The following is a 12026-nucleotide window of genomic DNA, read 5'->3' on the forward strand; positions in this document are numbered from 1 at the left end:
AAGGGAGAGTGCCAAATTCAAATAAAAAATAGCCATAATCAGAGAAACAGGGCTCAATTGTGCCAAGGTCAAAACAGGGTTTGTTGCAGTTTCGTTGTAAACTGCTAGCAGTAAACCGATGACCCTTCCAGTTTCTTATTGTGGTCATGATAAGATATGTTTGCTTGTATGGGGTGAAGCGGTATGCTAAAAACGAAAATTGTAAGCACATGTAGAACTGTTAGGGTCAGAAGGTGGATAGATTCTAACACACCGAGGCATGATTGGAGAAAATGGAATCAAAAAGAGAGATATAGTAGCAAAGTGCTATGTTGATAGAGGAGCAATGAACAGGAAGCAGCAGGGGTTAATTCACATCTCCTCTATAGTGTCCCTGTTCTGTTAGATGTGCAAGAGCAGCACAGATACAACCAATCAGAGCCTGAGGTCTCTGGCAGCTATTTCCTGGAGAGGGATTACTGACCCCTCCTATTGGGCGGGACAAGGCCTCCTGGTCTGAATTCATCAGCAACATGGCCTACGAGATGTAGGAAGCAGGTTAATAGACACTCATCAGACATCTGCCGCTGGGTTACCGTCCAATAATCTTCTCCCTGGAACTGCTGCCAGCAATTGATGACCACATTTCCCCCCAAAACTCTTCAACGGCCCTCCCTCCTGTTCACTCATCCTTCTCCCTCCTCGGCTCTGTTCCTCCCATCTTTGCTTCTGTTACACAGATAGAAAATTGTTCTCACACAGGTTTGCAGCTGGTTAAATTTGCACACATACACATTTTCAAACTCTAATGCAGTTTTATATTTGACCCCTTGACCTTTTGTGATTAGGGCAATTTTGTTTTTTGTTTTGTTTAAAAGGCCACGTCTGATGAAGTCTGGTAGCAGATTTTGGAGCTTAGTGGTGTCTCAGTGTGATGAAAGGTGTGACAAAATACAAGAGCCAAATGTAATTTTCCTAAGATTCACAATATTCACCCTGGTTTAAAAGCTCTTTCTGTTTACACCAGATTGAAAATTAATGATTTTCTCCTTTGTCTTTTTACGTCATCCTTATGTAATGTTTTTGTTCCCTCTTTCATTTTTTTTATACAATTTCTTGTCAGTTTATTAATCAGTAAAAATATTTTTCACAGCTTAAGCTCTCCCTATAGCCTCTATTATTGATTTTTTTTCTATCAACTATTTCTTACTTTCCAGATTAGTATTATTCTCCTTGGGACATGTATTGGCCCTCCTAATGATCGAAGCAATATAATTCCAGTGAAACTCGTGTGAATCCTCCATTATTGACTGTTTTCTCAACCAGGTTAAGAGGGCAAGTAGAGAGTGAGAGTCCCCTCTGCCAAGTTATTTATGACTTTTCTTTCCAGAAGTAATTTTTCTTTCTGTGATTGCAGAGAGGTGTGTTAAACCTGACGCGTTGGGAGATTACTCAGCTGGCCGTCAAAGCACACATGGTCAATTTGCCATGATGAGAGGAACTGGATCACACAACCCCTGGAATCTCTCAGAGGAATCCCAGGGGGGAACGTACTAGGGCACACACACATTCTCACTGTCAGAGGACGGCAATGTGGTAGTCATTTTGAGCGCCAAAATTAAATGGAGGTTCAATTGTTTCCACATTGCTTAAAATAACATTTTGAGAAGATTGGAGGGCCAGGGAAATCAAACTTGTTCTGTTTGGTGGGGTATCAACAGGAGGAGGAATAATAGGGTCACAGGATGAAAGGTGAAATGTGTGTATAGTTCATAGGTTCAGCTGTAGGTCATTGCCACTTGTTTCCAATGTTTACCCATGCTCATAATGTGCTGCTGTCAAAGACAGCCTGGTACAGATGCCCCATGGCCACTCCTCGCAGCAATTAGTGCAATTGGATCTAATACCTTTGGAAGTTACTAGGAAAAATGGAAGAATCGTTGGTAAAAGAAATCTTCAGCATATCAAGCAAAAGGTAGCCTTTTATTTACAAATCATTAAAAAAAATCATAAATGAATGAGAAGAAGATGGTCAAGCTCTGATTTTCTGTGATAGTTTTGAATAGGGGTAGCCGGGTACTCATGCCGAGGTCTCAGAGAGAGTTTGGGACTTGCAGAATGGACAGAGCGTGTTTCCTCTGCTCACACTTGAGCCCAGTCACGCTGAACATCCTGGTGTTCATTTAGTCTCTCAGCCATGGTCTTGTCTGTTTTTAAGGCTCACTATGATTTTTATTGAGATGAAGTTCAGCTACTTATGGGTATTTGTAGACTTTGATACAATTCATAACTGGAAAAGATGGGACTTGTTGGCTTTACTTTACTGAGTTATTTCATTGAACCAAATTCATGCTCATTCATGAATTGTATTCCATAAACTGTTTAATGTATGTTTACATATTAATTTTTAAAATACTAGCAAAGTTAAGAAATTGTTTCATCTTGCCTGACTGAAAAAAATAGACAAGCTGCCTAACAACCATGTTTGCTGTAATCACATCCGGCCTGAGGCTTTAATGAGGGGAGGGTGGGGAGGGCTTTTTGTCATGATGGTTCTTTCTCTGATCGACAGAAACAAAATTTCCTCAGTCAGCAGTCAGCACTTTACACAGTAGCTTGCTGCTGCAGAAATCTGCAAGCCAAGAGATTTAGAGTTTCAATGCCACTATATTCAAGGTTCTACTTGAATTCCATGTTCAGATGGTCTCTGCTTTGGCCACAATTTCTGACTCATAGCTCCTGATGCCAAGAACTGTCTGAATCCCGACATCTTTAATCATTTTACACCATGCTGCATTTCCTTGAAATAACTTGTATTCCCATTAGTCTTTTCTCTGTTGCTGTCTCTTTTCCATTTACACATCCCATGCAACAATAATGCAGTTTTTCCTGCTAAAATCATCTGATCCCTTTCATGGTTTAGCTTCCACTGTAAGCCATCGCTGGCTAGGAGCAGAATGGATTTTCTCAGGTTATGTCTCGCTCAGAAGAAAATACATTTAACAAAGTACAGCAACACGGCTCTTGTTTTACTTGACATGAACACCTGCACGACTGAACATATACGACAATGAAAGATCTACTCTGAAGATCAAACGTTTATCATAACACGTGTCGTACATGTTGAGCATTTATTATGTTTGTCAGAGGGGTTCTGGACAAGGCAGAAGTGAATGCAGGGTGTATCCCATCCGAGTCCCGAGAGGTTCCAGGGTGATCCAGAATGGCTGATGGGCGTTTCTCGTTGTTCACACTTGATCTCTGCCCAGCCATGCTGAACCCCCGAGCCTTCCTCCTTTCTCAGGATCATCATCTCCATCTCCATCCCCAGCAACGGAGTAATGGAGTGGGGAACATTAGGGTCACAGTAGCTAATACGAGGCTAATGGTGATCAAATAGATGTCCAGCCCACCTCCACTTATTAAGCATGCAAACAAATGGAAGACTGTTAAAGGACAACGGGCAAGCACCAGTAGTTTTACTGCTTTCTGAACCGCTTGGTTTTTCAAATGTCAAATTCAGTGCTTGTTGCATTGAAATATATGAATGCATCTTTAGTCAGTTTGAATATTTTATTTCTTGTAAATAATTTGCACTTGAAAATGATCCCATCGTTTCATACTTTAACATGTTTTGTTTTATAGTATTGCTTTCAATTATAATTTTTTTTGTTCAAAATCATGTGAAACTAAGTTACATTCGTTACGCTTATAATCTCATCCCTTCTACTTTTCTCCGTTCTTGAAACCCCCTTTCCTAACCTGCCTGCATTTATTCCTGGCGAGTAACATTGAAGGGAAGGCCATTATTCCAGATAGAGGTGTTGGCTGTGCTGGGCCGACCTGTATTGATCGTCTGTGAGAGGATGCTGAGCGGGGGAGAAGGACTATTTGCTTTAAAGTTCAATGGCTCTCCATTGCTGTTAGTGTTGCGTCCACGGGAGCAATCGATATCTAGACAGGGACCTGTGTCAGGAGACACACTCCCCATTTAGAAACATCATAATACTGTGCTGATGCTGTTACCCTACGGCCAGAGCTTGTGCTTATATATATTTTTTTTTTTTTTCTTTTTTCTATTGCCCTCTCCCATGTGATTTGGTTATCATGAGCCCCTTTACACCTTACAAACAGTTTTTTAAATTTTTTTATTCCATATTGTAGGCTGGATTTTAGCATGGCAGGCTGGAATCTGTACGAATGGTAATTAGAGATGATATGCATGGCTGGAAGGGAAAGATAGAGAGAAAACACCAAGCAGAATAAAAGGCAAACGGTCATTTGCAGCAAAGGTAGGTGTCACAAGGTAACTGATTATGTAAAAAAAAACCACAGCAAAGGTGTTCAGTTACGTGTGTTTGTGTGTGTGCACATTTCTGCTTCTGTATTTTTCCCCTCTTAGAAATATATAATAAAATGTGCTCATTGCATTTCTTGGCTTTGGTTCAAGTGCTGAAGGGAAAAAAGAAAAAAGGCGCAATTGTTTCTAGTTCAAGGTGTGTAATGCACAGAGGCGTACATACATAATGGGGTATTGTCAAGGGGTTAGTGTGAGGATATTAATGCCCTGGTTTGTCCATGCTTTTTGGTGCAGTGTTGCTCCCTGAAGGGAACAGTGCAAGTCAGCTGCTCTAACTACTCTGCCCCTCAACCCCCACTCCCCCACCCCAAGGCCCAGACTAGAGGTCACTCTGTTTAGCACAAGGCAAAGCCCATTTTTGCCATGATGTACCAAATCCTCTCCTCTCATTTTCTCGCCTCTCCTTTTCTTTCCTGGTAAACATAAATGCCCCGCCTTCCCTCATTGTGTCCCGAGTGTTCCCCATCTTTTAAGCCCTTTCTGTATCTCTGCTCACCCCTGTGTGTAATCTCTCTCTCTCTCTCTCTCTCTCTCTCTCTCTCTCTCTATGCATATGCATAGCGGCTCTGTGGCTGTGCATACATTAGCATCCCCACTCCCCCCATTTGCTACCACCCACCCCCTTCCACCAGAATTTCCAACCTCTGCCAATATCCCTCCCCATATGTAGCCTCCCCATGAACCTGTTTATGTTTGAACATTTTCACTTGGCATTTGAACTCATCCCATTGATTGCCTTGCTGTGCAAGGTTGCAAGGCAGTTCCTTAAAGAGGGCTGAAATCGACCATCTAAATATTTGACCAAGAGTTTGTGTTTGTGCGAAGCCAGAAATGGAAATTCAGACAGTATGTGAGAGGGGAAAGGGAAGTGGCTGTGCCTCTTTGACGGAAAGAGGCTGGAGGGAAAATACAGCTGGGCGACAACTACTGCAGCAGTCTGCAGAGATCAAAAAGCCTTGCATTTTATTTTCACTCCACAAGAGGGTGATGCTGGACAATCCATCTTAGACATTTAAAGGCTGTAAGAGATTTAAAAAAAAATCAAAACAAAATCCATGTATTAAAAAATTTTAAACTCATAGTAAAGTTGAAGTCCTCAAAATAACCAATTTTTCCAAGACTTCTCTAACTACTGCCATTATCCACATGTGACAGTAATTACATGCTAATCTGTCAGTGACATCAAGCAAAATTGTCGTCACTGTTCTCCTTGTACTGTCAAAATCCCATAATTTCTCATGGAAAAAAAAAATGTTCCAGAGATAAGTCTGAATAGAGAAGGTCTTGACCGACACTGGGAAGAAATGTGAAATAATAATGAATCTAAATGAATATCTATTAAAATGATCCTTTCCGCCTGATTGGGGAAACTGAGCGACAGTGTCCAGAATATTACCTGCCATTTTGTTCGTCATTGAACCAGAAACAAGATTTTCTTTGTCTCTGCTTGTCTCTCACTCTATTCTAACTCTAGTTTGCGTTGCCACATCTTTTTAGGCCTGTCAATATGATTAGAGATCCATCCTAAACTGGAGCATTAGGATATTCAGCTGACAACATTTGCTCTACAGTCCCCAACCGTGAGGCCCACCGTGACAATAGCCGCAGGGCACCCAGGAGGACTCATGTTCTATCTCCTCCTTTATGCTCGGATGCATTATGCATACAAATAGTCACTGTAAATCAATTGGGCGTGTGCCTTATTACAATTTGGGCATTTTACTGTAAATTTTTCATTACTGCTATGTGCTTCAAGGTTTAGGAAATCCAATGGAAAAAAGAAAAATAGCATCACAAACATTGTGCAAAAAAGCTTATCTTCACCATGCACTACTTTGTAATCCACTTGTTTAATGGTGTTGGTTAAATAACAGTAATTACTGATCATTTAGCCCTGTATTCAAACCCCATTAACAAGCTGCGTGTTCCTACCTTTACAGTTTCTTGCACTCCGGTCCTGCGTTGCTGTGGTGTCTGTAGTCATCGTGTCTGTTGTCATGGTGTTCAGAGCTCATGCCAGATGTCATAGTTAACTTTGAGACTCGTGCTAGAGGCTATTTTGTTGTCAGTGATTTAGATGAAACAGAGACACGTTAAAATGTTTGACTAGCCTCACAAAGCTTCCCACCTCTGCATTTTTTCACTTTTTTTTTTTTTGAAAGAAATGGGAAATTTACCTTGGGGGTACACCTCCTTCTTTTTATTTCTCTGAGTACAAGAGGCTCCAGAAGCACTATTTGAAAGCAGCATGAACATGTAGTTATCTGAAAAGAGAGAGGCTGTGATAAAAATGCATTTGTGTCATTAGTGAAACAATATGAGCTGGCATAATTATTATGAACTGATTACTTTATTTTCATTATCATGTGTGCTGAATTTGACTTGGCATGTTTAAATTGCAATTTTCCCTTACATTGCACAATAAAAAAAAAAAGCAAATTTTAAAAGCCCTTTTTTTAATCATACATTTTTTTATTATTGGAAACGAAAATACATATATATTTATTTCTAAGATGATAAGTTGTTTTATTAATATTTTACAGTTTACCTTTTTCAACCTGACTGTAAAAATAATCAAAACAAGTTTTTCAAGAACCTTTTTTTCCACAGAGCTAAATATTTGAAGACGATCTAATTCCATAAATGTAAATATGTATGTATGTATATATATATATATATATATATATATATATATATATATATATATATATATATACATACACAAGTATGTACTATAAATTGTTGATATCAATTTTGTGTATAGTATTATGATGTAAGAAGCACCACCTCTGAATACATGTTTACATTCATTAAAAATGATCAAATAAAATAAATAAATGTAGGGAAAAAAATGGAAATAAAACCAAATTAGGGTAATTTCTGAAATTCTAATTAATTATGTTGATTATTTCTTAAATATGTAGATTTTGTAGATACTTTACAGAGTGGAGCTAAAGTGAATGAATTAGACTGTAACATTTTACATTTAGGCAATAATTCATCAACTAACTTTTATTGGTTTAATTTATGGGAAAGCAATTTTCACTACCAGCATTGTGGTAAACATCGTTAATCAAAATACATTATTATAATGAAGCTGTTTTAAAATGTTTATTAAAGGAAATAAAAAGGGGGTTACCCTTGCTTTGTGCATCTTTTTGCTGTCGTGATAATTGATAGCTAAACTGAAGGTTTCCTTTGCCAGTGCAGACGAGGAGATAGTGCCAAAGCAAGAAGAATAGTTGGACTATAAATTAGTGATGAACAGTCTCTAATATTACAGAGGTTGTACCATAATAATGTGCCTTGATGTGTGTTACACAATGCTGGAGACGGCAGCCAATTAAATCAAGTGATGTTTATGGCCAAACTAGGTGGCTGATCCTCATTGGACAGTAGGTATTTTAGCCTGTTTTTTTGTTTGATAATGCTGTAAAGGTGGGAATCCGTTTATGTGCAACTTCACATGAGTGGTACTGAAATACTTCAGGTTGAATTTTAGATTGTGAACTGTTGTGAAGAGAAAAACACAAATCATGTTTTATACCTGGGTCACTAGCTGCAACACAGTCTAAATATGTTTGAATTAAACACAATAATTTTACTGGCACAGATGTAGTTCTGATTTGTCCTCATCTTTCTGCGTGTTTCGTAAATCTTTAGATCAGCTATATTTGAATGAAACTCTCCCGTACTGTGTGGATAACTCTCACAGCGATCAACCTCTTCCTCCAGCAGCAGCGATAAGGAATCGCTCACCGCTGCCACCGTCTTGAGAGCCATTTGTTAATGAAGGCGAAGTGCCTGATAATAAATATAGCTGAAGAGAAATGGCACATGTAAGTGATGTAATTTAGGAACATTACATTTAAATTTATAGGGGCATTTAGAGGGGACAGAAGGGCCATGGTTCTGAGCGGAAGGGTGAAAGGTAGCAACCAGAGAAGGACACAAGTTTTTATTACAGACTGTGAAGTTTACACTATAAAAAATGAGAACATGCTCATGTTTGTTGGTGTAATGAGGCTCGTTGTATTCACCCTCTATCTTTTAAAACGTTTTTTAATTCATAAATTGTGCCAGGCTATAACGTTACAATCATCAGTACCTACCAAAACACTGTTTAGGCATAAAACCAATAAATTGTCATAAACTAAAATGTTTTTATTAAGCAATAATTGATTTGGTAAAGAGTCTGGGGAAGACTCGTGCACCGTGTATAATCCTTGCATAAGAGAAGAAGAGCTTTGCAGATCTGAGTTGCCTGCTTGCATGGCTCACTCCTAATTTATGTTCACTTTTGTTACAGCGGCTCCCCTCATATTGTGCAGTCAGCTATTCAGAAGAGTCTTTCGGTATTTTTTTAAATGTTGGCAGAGTGAGTCATGCAGAACACAAAAACCTGCAATACCTCCAGCTGGTGACACAATTTGGATTGCAGAAGACGAACATTGTTTTCAATTCATTTCTTGGCCCTGATGCATTTAGTAAATACAGTGCCTGGTTGGTAAGAGGGATGTTGACAGAAAATCAAAAGCAATGTAGCGGCAGCGTCCCATAATGGAGACTTAGCTCTACTTTACACTCCTTGCACAAAGATCTACAATTTGAAAACAATCAGTTCCTTCATAAGAGCTTGTTATTTTCTCCTATAATAAGAGCAGAGGCTTTTCATCATTGCTGCGTAGCTCTGATTTTGTTTACACTTGAAATATAAGCGTTTACGGCTTAAGTGAGAGTTGAAAACAGGATATAGCAAGTTGGTTTTTTTTTGAGAATCCAACGCTTGTATTTTCCCAATTTCACATCTCTGCTGCATTTGTTTTGCTTCCTTTAGTTGTTAATGAAAAGAAAAACAAATCCTTATTATGCATGATCGCGATGAAGGTGGCACAGCAGGAGGGTACCATATACACTGTTCTTGTTAAAAAATAAAAAATAAAATAAAAAGCAGAGGTTTCAGATTCACCAGAAAACCTTTTTTGATCGTTTGATAACAATTCGTTTTGAAAGTACTCTGCACTTTTGTAACCTACTGTTCACACGCCCTATAATAAAATATGCTCAGAAAATGAGGTCTGAAACAGTTAGAAAGTCAAATTTAACTAATTGCAAACTATTAACATGCAGGGAACAGTTTCTATTTAATGGTTTAAAAGTATACAGTTAAGTAGAAAGTTTTTGTTGCTTCACTTCTTTACATCAGGCTCTGTCACAAATGACCATTTAACTGTAATCCTGCACCCTGACGCCTTGCGCGTTATTACCATATTGTCTCTTTTTCTGCTGTCTGTGTGAGGCTGGGCCCTTTAATGTGCGAAGAGCTTTTCCTAGGCTTTCCTACGGGCACACTGCTCTGTGTTTACTGCTCAGTCAGAATGCCTCCTTTCCACAAGTTTGACATGCCTTTTTCTTGCTATGGTAAACCCTTCCTTTAAATACATATTTCTGCTTTTGGCCTGGATGTTTTTTTTTTTTTTTTTTATCTCGGTGGTTTAGAGCCTGTTGCCCCCAGGGCCAGATTTAAACGTGTGTGGGTCTTCAAGGATTTTTTGCAGAAAAGCTATTTGGATCGTAGCCGTACCACTATACAAGTGTGACCGAATTGTGTCATTTCAGGTTTTTGAGCCGTCGTTGAAACCAAAGGAAAGTCCAAAAGAGAAGCAAAAAACACAAGACAAAAGCTGATGAAAATGGACCAGATTGGATTATGTCAGACTTGGCATGTGTCTGGTTATGAGGGAAGTCTTCGTTCTGTCTTATCACACTCTGCCTTACAGCTAAATGCATTTTTTTTTTTATAAAAGAAAGAAATAAAAGCACAGCTCTGCTCATTGGAAGACAACAGCAGCCAGATCCTAAATGTAAGAAAAAAAACTGGCATAAAGTGTAAGAGATCCCACTTGATTTTCACTCACAAACAGGAAGTGAGAGGAGGAGGACAAAAAAAAAAATCTATATTTTTTATTGAATTTCATTTATTAGAACTGCTTGAAATATTCATGGCTTTTAGGCTTTAAGTTTCTAAACATGAACTTTAAATGGTTATGAAAAGACACTCATTGTGAATGTAGATGAACAAAAGCGCTTATAGTCATTGACTTTAGTTTGCCAAAATGTGCATGAGCTTATCAGAACTTATATTGTGTGAGTCACAGCATTAAACTTTTAATCTAAGCATAAAAAAACAACAACTGACAAATGAAAAAGCTGTTTTTATGCTTTTAAGTCAAATAATGGAATTTTAACATTTTGTTTATTAAGATAAAAGAAATCAAAAATCTAAAATGTACAAACAATGTAGAGAAAAAGCCTGGTTCTCCTAAAGGTTTCATCCTCATGAGGGAGTTTTCCTTTCCACTGTCGCCTTCATGCTTGCTCAAAATAAGAGTTTGGCGACTGCTCCTCAGATAAATAATGTTAACATATTATTTTTTATATATGAATGTTTCTGTTCAGTGCCCTGAGACGACTTCTTTTGTGACTTGGAACTATATAAATAAACTGAATTGAATTGAAAAGTTATTTGGCTGTAGGAACAGATATTGCAATATAATGCAATACATTTTATCTTATCTCACTCTTATTTCTGTCTCACCAATGTAACAAAACAATACATTCATTTCTTAAAGAGCCTTCTATACCAACCTTTGGTATCATTCAGCGATTAAGCTGATTGAGCACTTATCAACTAATTCAACTGTAAATGCATAGTTTTTCTGCCATACCAGCAAAAAAGTATGTTTCTCAAGACTAAACGTCAAAGTTAAAGTTTTAATTGAAGAGTGTAAATGTGTCAATTGACATTCTTAAAACTAAGAAATGTCTATACAGTAGTCCCTCGCTACTTCGCGGTTCATTTATTGCGGACTTGCTCTTTCGTGGTTTTTCAAAGTAAGCTTGGCCATGACACACAATTGGCTAATTGATGGATGACCTGCACAATCGGCATGGATTTTTGTATTTAAATATATATAAATATATACATTATTTTAAATTGTTTAGCACTTGCTGCAACTATGTACAGCCCACATGTGCAGGGAGAAGCTTTCTTCTGCAGCATGTCATGATCTCCGCTCTGCAGTGGAGAAGTGGGCGTGTCCAATACAGCGCTGGCAGGTGGCAGAGATATGCTGATATCATGATATGCTGAGCTCTTTTAGATTTAGAGTATTGCAAGAGTGTGGGAAGGGTTTAAAATGCCTTTACACACACACACACACACACACACACACATATATATATAATAAACTACTACCTACTACTTGTACTATTATTCCTACTTTGCGTTATTTCACTTATCACGGGGCGATAAACGAGGGACTACTGTGATTGTAATTTGTGTGATTTTTTTTTTTTTAAATGATGGTCACACATTTATGAATGTAAGATTATTTATTGAAAGAAAAGAGTACCTGTGTGTTACTAGTTTATGTTGTTTGAGGAGCAAGTTCTGCTCCCTGTGCCGTGTCTCATCTTCTTTCTTACACTCACACCCTGTAAGTGTCCTGTGACATGTCCTGAAGTCCTTGTTTAGCACTTCTCTTTGTGTATCCAAGGTGTGAACTGATATCTAATGTCAGCTTGAGCCAGGAACAGAATAGCACCAAAGAAATAGTTGCGGTTCTTGCATAAACGATTAGGACTTGAGGATTGATCATGATGAAGCAAGAGGGCACAGTAAGGA

The sequence above is a fragment of the Nematolebias whitei genome, chromosome 8 (assembly GCF_014905685.2).
Source record: "Nematolebias whitei isolate Nwh7 chromosome 8, NemWhi1, whole genome shotgun sequence".
Lineage (NCBI taxonomy): Eukaryota > Metazoa > Chordata > Actinopteri > Cyprinodontiformes > Rivulidae > Nematolebias > Nematolebias whitei.